The following is a 12,181-nucleotide window of genomic DNA, read 5'->3' as shown; positions in this document are numbered from 1 at the left end:
CAGTGGTCAGACAGGGCAATGTCAGTTACAACAACATTTGAAATATCTAGGCCTTTGGTGATGATAAGGTCCAGAGTGTGACCTCGATTATGAGTAGGGAGGTTCACATGTTGTTGAAGTTCAAAAACATCTAACAGAACAGAGAGTTCTTTGGCTTTGTTGTCCTCTGAGTTATCTACATGAATATTGAAATCACCAGCAATGATCAGACCATTAAATTCAGTAGTAATGATGGAGAGAAGCTCTGTAAGTTCATTAAAGAAGCTAGTAGAGTATTGGGGTGGTCTGTATAAAATTATAAAAAGAATTCGAGTGGAACATTTAAAAACAACTGAAAGATATTCAAATGATAAAAATTCCCCGAAGGATTTCTGTTTGCAGTTAAAACTGCCTCGGAAGAAAGAGGCGATTCCACCACCTTTTTTGTGGGATCTAACGACATCTAAGGTTCTAAAATTGATGGGTGCTGACTCAATAAGAATTGGTGTCTTGTTATCTTTATCTAACCAGGTCTCAGTGATAAATAAGAAATCTAGTTCATAGGAGCTAATCAAGTCGTTGATTAAGAGAGACTTATTAGCTAAGGATCTGGCATTGAAAAGTGCTAGCTTGAGTGGTTTTGTGTTTGGTCTCTGTGTGGGCTGTGTGTGGCAGGGTATAGAAATTAAATTTGAGGGGTGTATAAAGCATTCAGACTTGCAATTAACTGTTCTGTTACTGATATGAACAGGGATAGCAAGAGTTGAGAGTCCCAGCTTTATATCAGGAATGTCAATGGTATCAACTCTATGGAAGCAGGGACTGTTAGAGCATCAACTGATTATGGGTGTCATCCGGGGGAGGGGGATGGGTGTTGTAGATAGCATCCTGTGGCGTCGGGGTGGGGCGATGGGTGTTGTAGATAGCATCCTGTGGTGTCGGGGTGGGGCGATGGGTATTGTTGATGAGGCTGGCATTGTTGATGAGGCTGGCGTCGCAGGGAGTGTGGGGCCAGGTGTTGTAGAATGGAGAGATGGAGCAGCTTTCGGGGTGAGCTCTACTCCTGTCTTCACCATTTTCTCTAACCTAGCTGAGAAAGGCAGGAACGGCGTGAGTTGGAGGAAGGAGAGCTCAGTGGACTCAGTGGATGAGTGTCTCTGGGAGTTTGGGGTAGAGTGGTTTGGGGGGTCGGGGGCAGGGAGGGAGGGTGGGGGGAGAGAAAAGGGGCTGGACCGTCGCCTTAGTGGGGGTTCAACGAGTTGGCTAATGATTAGTTTTGCCCTGTCGACTGTGGAGCGCAGTTTAGGCAGTTGCGATGGGGAGATTGATAAGTCATCTGCAGCACGCACTTCTGACTGCTGAGAAGGGTCCAGGCCAGCCGATAGCACGAGGGATGCCAAGAGCCGACTCTTTGTGACAGACACTAAGCTGGCCTCTGTAAGCTCCATCAGCTGGCTGAGGTCATCCTTCAGGTCAGCCAGCTGTGATGAGTTTGGAGGGCCCATTACTGTAGGCTGTGATGAGTCGCAGGACTGTGGGGAGAGTTTATCCACTGTGAGCAGTTCAGCTGGCTGTGCTGAGTCTGCAGAATCCTGCGCTGTAGGCCTTTCAGTTGGTTTAAGAGCATCGAGGGAAGGGGGAGCAGAGTTTATGAGGTTGAAGAGTATGTTGTTCATTAAATGGTATTCTCCCGATCTGTTTAAGTGGAGGCCATCTCTTTTGAATAGGTCTCTCTGCCTCCAGAATATGTTCCAGTGGTCAATGAATTTCAGCCTTTTAAGTTGGCACGCACCAGAGAGCCACGTGTTAAGGCTTAGGAGCCGGCTGAATTCCAGGTTACCTCTGTCAACAGTGGGTAGCGGTCCACAGATGAATGTCTCAATCTTAAGCTTGTCAAGTCTATTGAAAAGTTCCATGAAATCACGTCTCAAGTCTACTGAGCCCATTTTACGTGAATCGGTTTGTCCCACATGTAATACAAGACGCTTTGTGTCTGGGTTTTTAGACAGTGTTTCTTCCAAATCTTTTGTTATTTCTGAGACCGTTAAGTTAGGAAGACAGTGGATATGTAATTTTTTACCTCTTAAGTTTCTGATCGCCGAGTCTCCAATCAACAAAGTATCTTTTGGAGGTGAAGTCTGTTTCATCCGCTGCATGTCACACAGAGAAGTAGAAGAAGGAGGGGGTGACCTTGAGCTCGTGTCTGCGGGCCGGGGAGTCACCGGGGGGGGCCGGGGAGTCACGTGATTCCCAGGCCTGGGAAATCTTGGCGTGACTCTGATGTTCTTATCTCTGGCCTTGGGAGTCATGCCAGCTCGCTGCTCCGCGGGCCGGTGTCTCAGACTCCTATCTCGGCTCTGTTTAGTCATGCAAGCCCATGGCTCGGGCCTACCTGTTGCTAATGATGCTAACAGTGCTAACAAGGACTTCAGTTGGCTGCTTTTCAGTAGTTTCGGGGGATAATTCATCTGTCCAGTGAATTTTGCAGCTGTCACCTGCCTCGTTAGCTTTGGGAAGTGTGAATTTTTATTTAAATCCTCTTCAAAGGCTTGCGTGGGTGGAGAACCATTAGCAGAGGGATTCTCGAGTGCGGAGAGTCGCCCCTGGAGAGTATATTCCAATAAGTCTACTCTCTTTGAAAGATCCACACAACTTTGACAGATAGCAGGCATCATAGGAATAAAAGCTATATTAAAAAAAAGGTTAAAACTATAAAAAAGAAGCAAGAAAAAAGCAGGAAAGCAGTGGTATGAGAGGAGCGAGGGAGAAACACGTCTAATCTAGGGAGAAGCAGGAAGCAACAAACTAATACTTTTTAATTTTTAATATTGACACAAAATAAATAAATAAACATCATTTTTCTATTCTTAATACTGAAACAACACAAAATAAATAAATAACAAACATCAGTATCCACAATGTAATACAGAAGAAAAAGACACAGAAAACCACACCTTAGTTTCCAGAAGATTAACAACCTTCCCTTTCCTCATTTTGGTATTTAACAAAAAAATGTTTTTTAACCTTTTTTTAAATAGAGCAATATTTCTGCTTTCCTTCATATTTTCCTCTAGCCCATTCCATATGGTAACTCCGTAGAATGATATGCACCTGCTCCTGAGATGGGTGCGAGCATAACCCTTGTTAAAGTTGTGGTTACCTCTCAAATGACCTCTCCCCTTATCCCTCTCTATAAATCATTTGTTAATGTTACGTGGGAGTTCTTGAGTCTTTGCTTTATACATTAACTGTGCCAATTTAAATTTGAATAAGTCCATGAGCTTTAAGGCATTTGACATTAGGAACAAGTTATTAGTGTGATCACGATATCCGACCTTATGTACAATCCTCTTAGCTTTTTTCTGTAGTGTAATCAATGGGTTTAAAGTGCTTTTATATTCATTTCCCCATATCTCCACACAGTAACTCAAATAGGGTAAGACAAGACAACAATATAGAGTATACAACATCCTCTGTTCCAGAATATGTTTTGCCCTGCACAATACTGCAATACTCCTTGATACTTTGGATCTAACGTATCTTATATGAGATTTCCAACAGAATTTACTGGGCTTAAAGTGCAGACTCTCAGCTTTAGGTTAAGGGTATTCACATCCAAATTGAAGGAAGGGTTTATGAATTATAGCTCTTTTATATATAATAACCAAAAGTAATTAGACAATTGACTCAAAAGCTGTTTCATGGGCCAGTGTGGGCTATTTATTCCTTCATTATTTCTTTATCAATTAAGCAGGTAAAAGGTCTGAGTTGATTCCAAGTGTGGCATTTGCATTTGGAGGCTGTTGCTGTATACGCACAACATGCAGTCAATAGAGCTCTCAATACAAGTGAAACAGGCCATCCTTAGGCTGTAAAAACCAAACAAAAATCCATCAGAGAGATAGTGGGAACATTAATAGTGGCCAAATTAACTGTTTGGTACATTCTGAGAAAAAAAGAATGCACTGGTGAGCTCGGCACCACAAAAAGGTCTGGACGTCCATGGAAGACAAGAGTGGTGGATGATCACAGGATCCTTTACATGGAAAAGAAAAACCCCATCAAAACATCCAGCCAAGTGAAGAACAGTCTCCAGGAGGTAGGCAGGCATATCATTATCCATGTGTACCATAAAAGAAAGACTTCACACAAGCAAATACAGAGGGTTCACCACCACAAGGTGCAAGCCATTCATAAGCCTCAAGAATAGAAAGGCCAGATTAGACTTTGACAAAAAACATCTAAAAAAGCCAGCCCTGTTCTGGAACAGCATTCTTTGGACCGATGGAACTAAGATCAACCTGTACCAGAATGATGGGAAGAAAAAAGTATGGCTTGGAACGGCTCATGATCCGACGCATACCACATCATCTGTGAAAAAACGTGGAGGCAGTGTGATGACATGGACATGCATGGCTTCCAATGGCACTGGGTCACTAGTGTTTATTGATGATGTGAAGACAGAAGCAGACAGATGAATTCTGAAGTGTTTAGGGATATTCTGTCTGCTCAGATTCAGACAAATTCAGCAAAGTTGATTGGATGGTGCTTCACAATACAGATGGACAATGACCCAAAATATAGTGTGTAAGCAACCCAGGACTTTTTTAAGGCAAAGAAGTGGAATATTCTGCAATGGCCAGAGTCAATCACCTGATCTCAACCCAATCAAGCATGCATTTCACTTGCTGAAGACAAAACTAAAGGCAGAAAGACCCACGAACCTACAACAACTGAAGACTGCTGCAGTAAAGGCCTGACAAAGCATCACAAAGGAGGAAACCCAGCATTTGGTGATGTCCATGTGTTCCAGACTTCAGGCAAAGGATTCTCGACAAAGTATTAAAAATGAACATTTTACTTACAGTATGATTGTTAATTTGTCCAATTACTTTTGAGCTCCTGAAAATAGGGGACTGTGTATAAAAATGGTTGCAATTCCTAAATGTTTCATACAATATTTTTGTTCAACCCCTTGAATTAAAGCTGAAAGTATGCACTTCAATTACATCTTGATTGTTTCATTTCAAATCCTTTGTGGTGGCATACAGAGCCCAAATTATGGAAATTGTGTCACTGTCCAAATACTTCCAGACCTAACTGTATATAAATAAAAGAATGTCAATGACCCCAGGTGTGGGACTTTATTAGGTCAAACAGGTTTGAGGGGTCAGGCAAAGGACTTGGTGGAGTCAGGCAAGAGTCAGGCGATCATCGTTGTAATCCATGGAGCAGGGCAGGAACCGTGGTGCAAGGTGCTGGGCTGGAGGTGTCCATGGTGCTGAGTGCCCACTGATGAGCTAAATAAAACATTCTATTTCTGATGAGTCAACAGCACTAGGGCTCCTTCACAAAACCCTTACTGGAATCTTCATACACTCTGTGAATTAGTCTTTACTTTCTGATGAGTCAACAGCACTAACCCCATCCAGTGCGACATGTAGATAGCATATACTGTATTTAGAATATGTAAAATGCAAACACCAGAAATGCAAGAAAGTTTGAGGTATACCAAATGGAATTAATAACAAGTGTTACGACCCTTCTGTCTAGAGTAAAATAAGGGCCTATATGACAACTGGAATTCCTAAAGCAGAATTCCTTATGATATTATTTCCCCCCAATTTTTTCTACATTTTTTTTTTTTTTTTACGTGTATATGTATGTATGTATGTATGTATGTATGTATGTATGAATATATTTTTAAAATATAATTTCTTATAATTTAACATTTAAAAAAAAAATGTTTTACTTAACTTTTTTTTTGTTTTATGTTTTTTACTACCATACAGACATTTTTTTTTTAATCTACTCACTAAATTGTTGGTAAAATTGGTAACTTGTTTATATATGTGTGTGTGGCTAGATGGGCAAATCTATATGTATATGTATGCAGACATGTTTGAGAGGGAGGGGTGGGTGGAGGGGAGGGAGAACAACAGAAAATATTCATGCCTTTTTCAATGTACATGACATCTTCTATACTGGAATAAAAAAAATGAGTACAAATTGATGTCATTTATCAGATCAGACCCCCCCCGCCCCCCCCGCCGGCGAATTTGCGAAACCGAGGATGGTATGGGGAAGGCAGGGCAATACCGCTACCTGATTGGTTGGCGAAAAACATGTTTATTGACTGGGCAACACAGTGTAAATACAGAGTTCAAGTTTAAACAACTCCTAAAGTTCTGAAATGTATTTGTGGGTATACAATGTGACAAATTTAATGTTAACAAGCTGGTTATTATCAGAATAAACAGCCTGGTCTCACACATCACACATAGAGATTACAGGGACAGTCTAACCCTAACCCTAACCTTAACCCTAACCCTAACCTTAACCCTAACCCTAAATGTGGCCTAACTAATTAATGCAAGTGCAATTCAAAATGGAATAATCCCGAGAGAAGCCCCGACAGGCGCACATAACAGAACGAGCTACCCCAATGTCACGTCGGAATTCGTTGTTTAAACTTGAACTCTGTATTTACACTGTGTTGCCCAGTCAATAAACATGTTTTTCGCCAACCAATCAGGTAGCGGTATTCCCCATACCATCCTAGGTTTCGCAAATTCGCCCCCCGCCCGCCCGCCGGTACCTGCATTGAACTTGCGCAGTGCCGTCTGACGCTCCAGCATCGTGGCTCGTCAATGCAGCTTCGCCCATCGCATCAAGTTTGATCGATTTGCCGCAGGCTTTGCATCGGGCCATAAGTAGGTTCAGTGAATCTTTAATAATCCATTGCTTGTAAATGTCTTTAGTGAGCCACACATCCTGAAATTTACATTTGCCAGGCATAGCTACAGCTGCTTGCTGCCGCTTAAGTGACCTCAAACACACTCCATGAGTGCTGATCAGATTTCCAGCGGGAATTTACGAACGCAGCCTCAGTCAGCGCGTGCGTTCGAGCTCATCTCCAGACTAGGCGGGAGACAGAGAGACAGACAGACAGAGAGAGAGAGAGAGAGACACAGAGAGAGAGAGAGAGAGAGAGAGAGAGAGAGAGAGAGAGAGAGAGAGAGAGAGAGAGAGAGAGAGAGAGAGAGACAGACAGACAGACAGAGAGCTTAGCGGTCAGCAGGGCTGGACTGGGACAAAAATTAGGCCCTGGCATTTTTGGCCCAGACAGGCCCACCGCAATCGGTCGGACCACACCCACCAGCACAAAAATACTTGCCTTATATACTCGTCTTATATACTGTGCTGTACAGTCATATGACAAACTGTAGTATTCACCCAAAACAATACAAAGACGACTACATACAGTAAGCAATGGTACCAGTGCAAGTAGACCAGTGTACTCAGTGATCAGATTCCAGAGCGAATTTACGAACGCAGCCTTGTTGTTCTAGATTTTTTTTTACATTATCAACCTATCATTGCGCTTTAGAGTAAAACAAAGCACGCAACTGTCGCGTCTATCTTTTCATGGCAACTCTACATTGTGATTTACAAGGGATATTAACTAATATTAAGTAATATTATTACTTGGTTACATTTTGCAATTGATCCGCGGTACACATGCGTGCCGAACCGTGGGGGGCGATCCGTTACACCCCTAACAGCTACCTATATTTTCCTTACCGGGTCAACGGTTACAGGCTGACTCGGCCCCGCTTCTTCTGTATCCTCTCTATCCTCTGTATCTGTACCCTGCTCCCGCTCCTCCCTGCCAGCCTCCTCTTCGACCCTAACCCTCTGTATCTGTACCCTGCACCCGCTCCTCCCTGCCAGCCTCCTCTTCAACCTGTTGCTGTTGCTGCTGTGGTAAACTTGAGGGTGCAGCAAACATGTCCCTAATGTTTACACATTTGGCAGCAGCTACATCGAGTTTCTTTTTGTTTTTCTCCCTAAGTTTTCCCCAGCCTCCCTTCCGTTTTAGTGTGTTTTTGCGCTCCATCTCTCTCAGTATCTATCTAGTAACTATCCAGGCTAACTAAATTTATTTTGCCGGCCGGCTCGGCCCAAAACTACCGCGAAACTGAGACGGAGGTCTGGTGCTGCGTGCGTGCGTGACCCCTGACCCCCCCCCCCCCCCCTTCTCTCTGTTGATTGGGCCAGCCCAGTGTCTGTATAGAAAACCCCCCAATGGGCCGCTGTCCCTAATTTATGGGCCGTCCAATGGTAACTTTCGATTTATGGGCCGTTCGATGGTAGCTTTCGGCCGGGCCGGCTGGTAAAAAAAAAAAAAAAAAAAGATAAAATAAAAACTTTTATTCCTTTTTTTAATTTTGCCGGTCGGCTCGGCCCAAAACTACCGCGGCCCACCGGGCAAATGCCCGGTATGCCAGATCGCCAGTCCAGCCCTGGCGGTCAGACTGAACAGGTAAGAGATGAGCTCCAGCTCTCCTACCACAGGAGGAAGTACATATCAACCTAGCTAGTTCGTTAGCTAGCTAGCTATTTTGTGGCTGCGTTCTGGTTAGGGTTAAGTCCAGTGTTCGAGTTATGTGGGAGCCAATGGGAGCTGAGCTCCCATAAGGAAGGTCTGAGCTCCCATGAAAGCAGTCAAATCATACATCTGTGGGGGTCGCTATTAATAATACATTACCACAACCATTATTTGATCAAAAATGTCAATGTAATGAGTATTGTTTATATTTATTTATATGATAAATATTCTAAAATAAACACGTTTTCCAAAAGAACTACGCGCACCATTAATCTCCTGTGAATGACAGTATGCCTTTGACTGCCTGCAATTTACCACCAAGACACTATGGGGCGCAGTAGAATATTGTGCAACAGCAGAATATGATCGTTGAGAGCTTGCGAACGTGAAAACACGATTATTGAGAAGAAAATATTCAGTAGCTAGCTATCATGCCACCCCAAAAAAGGCCACTGCTGCCGACCGAGGCGACAAGACTGGAAAGTTTCGGGATTTCATCCAAGAAACCAAACTTGAATTCAGCTGCCCTGTTATGACACCTAACTGTTGAAATAGCAGAGCTCAAACAAAAGCAAGTGCTTCCGAAGAAAGTAGCAGAACTCCCCTCCAGTATGTATAAGGAGACAGCTAGTTCGTTCAGGGCAGCCTATACTGTCGCTAAAGAAAGGATTATACAGTCGGTCCTACTCACCAGTGGCGGCTGGCCGATAGAGGGCGCTGGGGCGCCGCCCCCACCTTCACTTCCTGGTTGCGATTTGTAAAAGTTTTTTTTTTAAATAAACATTGTTTATTCACAAAATGCGGCTGATATTCTGTCGGCGCCTATCAGCATTCATTAAAAATCCTCCAATACAATAAACATTTTTATCTGTGTGTGTGTGTGTGTGTGTGTGTGTAAAACTCACTGTTAAAATACATAGGGAGAGAACGCGGGGCGCCGTGTCAATGCAAGTCTATGCCAGGACGAATACTTTTGGCTTACACGTGAGCTGTAGCAGCGCTCCAATTGGCTGTCTCTATTTCTTGGCCAGGGCGCACAAATGTGCGCCCTGGCCAAGAAATCTCCGGTTGTATTGCAGACAATGCATTATGCTGAGGACTCCCGACTTCCGGTTTTCCGGACTTCGGGCTTCCGGAGTATTTTAAATGAAGATTCGTAATGTCTGTCTCTGATGTTCATGGTCAATTAAATCAGCCTATTTTGTGCAACTAATAATGTTCCCGCTAATGGGTTAACCAAGCAGCCTTGCACCTAACGTGCAAGCACCTATCTTCGAATTATTCATAGCAATATGCGCGGGGCAAGGCGGAGGTACGGGTAAACACGGCTCATGTTCTGTCATAAAAGGTAAGAGTTGGTTTTCTTTAACTCAGCTGATGCATTGTTGTGTTTCTGACATGGTCTGGTTGTGTTTCTGACATGGTCTGGTTGTGTTTCTGACATGGTCTGGTTGTGTTTCTGACATGGTCTGGTTGTGATACATCATTGAATGTGTTGACCTGCTGTGATGTGTTGACCACCATCACTCTCCATCATCATCCATCATGTGTCTATGAAATAGATAGTTACTGTACTACTGACTGCAGCATTCATCTCTGCTCATTGATGTAGCCATGTCACACAGACACATAGTACACATATTCATCTGCTACCTTTATTAACCTGAGTGTAGCTGTGAGGCCTGTACTAGCCTTGTTGACTAGACTTCCTCCTTGTCTGACACTGGGTATTGGACCGTACCGACGTCCATAGACCGGTCACTCTTCCACCTCAGTGTCTGTAGTTGACAGGGTAACTTCTCCATGGCCCACACGGTCATTTTAAGGGTGAAAGTTGAAATTATACAGTGGTTGTAATGCCAGTGCGTGTTTTATGCGCGTGCACGCGAAAAAATTTCGCGCCCCGCCACACTGCTGTGCCCCACCCAAAATTTGGGGCACCAGCCGCCACTGCTACTCACCGATCCGATCATTCATGTGCCCAGATTGTAGAGCACATTGCACAAGAGATGAAAAACAAATTCATTTCTAATGTCAAATCACTTGATTCCCGTATTAGCGTAACATTAGATGAAAGCACAATTCATGGACGAGCAATCATACATGATTATTTATGTCAGGTGCGATGTCACTGAAAATGGAGACGGGGACAATGTGTCGTGCTTGTGTAGTACCCTCGAAAATAATAACCAATAATATGGTTATTATAACTATAACTATTAATTATAACATTTATTTTAATGCAAAGTTGCCAAATAATAATTATTTCTACAGCCAACTGTAAGGGGTTAAATGTAGATCAGGACTGAAGAAGGGAGCCAATGGCGTTGTGTTTAGTAGGTCAGGTGGTGTCTGCCCAGGGAGCCAATGGCGTTGTGTTTAGTAGGTCAGGTGGTGTCTGCCCAGGGAGCCAATGGCGTTGTGTTTAGTAGGTCAGGTGGTACTCTGCCCAGGTTCATATTCTAGACAGGAGCTCCCGCGCTGCCTTCTGAGCAAACTTGGGAAGAGAGAAGCTAGTCCGGTGTTTGCCAGGTTTGTTACAACTTGAAAAGCACACAAATTAACTTTTAACTGTTATTATATTAATGTAGAATACATCAGAGATATGTTTTGAGTAGACTTGAGTGTTTAGAATCCGACTTTTGAGTAACGTGAGAATTGTGCCCGTTGCCTTTCTGTGTTTCCATTGCTAGCTAGCTGGCACGTTAGAACGCGGTCAACACCGTGAGATGAAGTGATTTTCCTGAAGACACTTGACAGTCATTTTGATTAGTATTTCGAAAGTTTGTTGTTTATATTTGATGCCAATAGGCTAATATTACGTTTTGTGAATGTTTTAGTCTTAAAGTAAGACTGCAGTTTAAATGGTATTATATTGCTATATCCCAGTGTGTCGTGATGATAATTTGGAATAGCCAATTGAGAATGTTTTTGAGTGAGACACTCTTGCCACAGAATAGTAGGCTACTGTATGACTTGGTACCAGAATAAGTAGGTCTATTATATGTTTATTGAAAAGTGTGTGTTTATAGATTGGAGGAGAATGTGGATTTATTATTTTATTACAATTTCATTCAATTATACTATGAGTGTATTATGCAAGGTAATAGCATACACACCAGCATAAATGCTGCAACAAATGGACATTTTATTGAGTCTTGAAAGACATGGATATATTTCACACTGGCATTAGGGACATATTTGGAAAATGATTGTTTTATTAGTTGTTGTTCTAAGTCCCAACGCTGTGTGGGCATGATTCGCGCGGGTGCATGAGAACATTTCGCACTGTTATTTTGGAGACCCCCACAAAGCTCAGCTTATAACTCGAACCCTGGTTAAGTCTAAACGTGTGGTGGTTTATCTCCCCTGTGTGTTGTCGACTTGCTTTATGTGCTAGCACGTTAACACTGGCCGGCTTAACGGCGGCCTGTTGTTACCAGACACATTGTCCTACATTTGCCAAATTTGCCTTATGTTGTGATTTAGATTTTTCGTACTTCAGTCAATTGACGTATAAACTCATGGACCAATCCGACATGGAGAGCGAGAACAGTGAGTATTTTTCGTCGTCTCTACGTGAAGTTCTAAACATGTCAGATTAATGTTAAAGAGCATAATCTGTGTTCTTTCTTTTTTCATTTCATTTTAGTGGAGCTTGTTAGCGTTACCCACGTTGTGGATGCCATCACGTTCTGGGCTCAGGTACACGTGGCAGAGGTGTTAGTTTGCAACCTTTTTGAATATGCAGACACATGAACTCAATATACCACGTTGTGTCTCGTTTGTTATCGTAGAATGTCAGCGAAG

This window comes from Nansenia antarctica (genome assembly GCF_963989245.1).
Source record: "Nansenia antarctica genome assembly, chromosome: 1".
Taxonomy (NCBI): Eukaryota; Metazoa; Chordata; class Actinopteri; order Argentiniformes; family Microstomatidae; genus Nansenia; species Nansenia antarctica.
Note: the sequence above shows the minus strand (reverse complement) of the source record.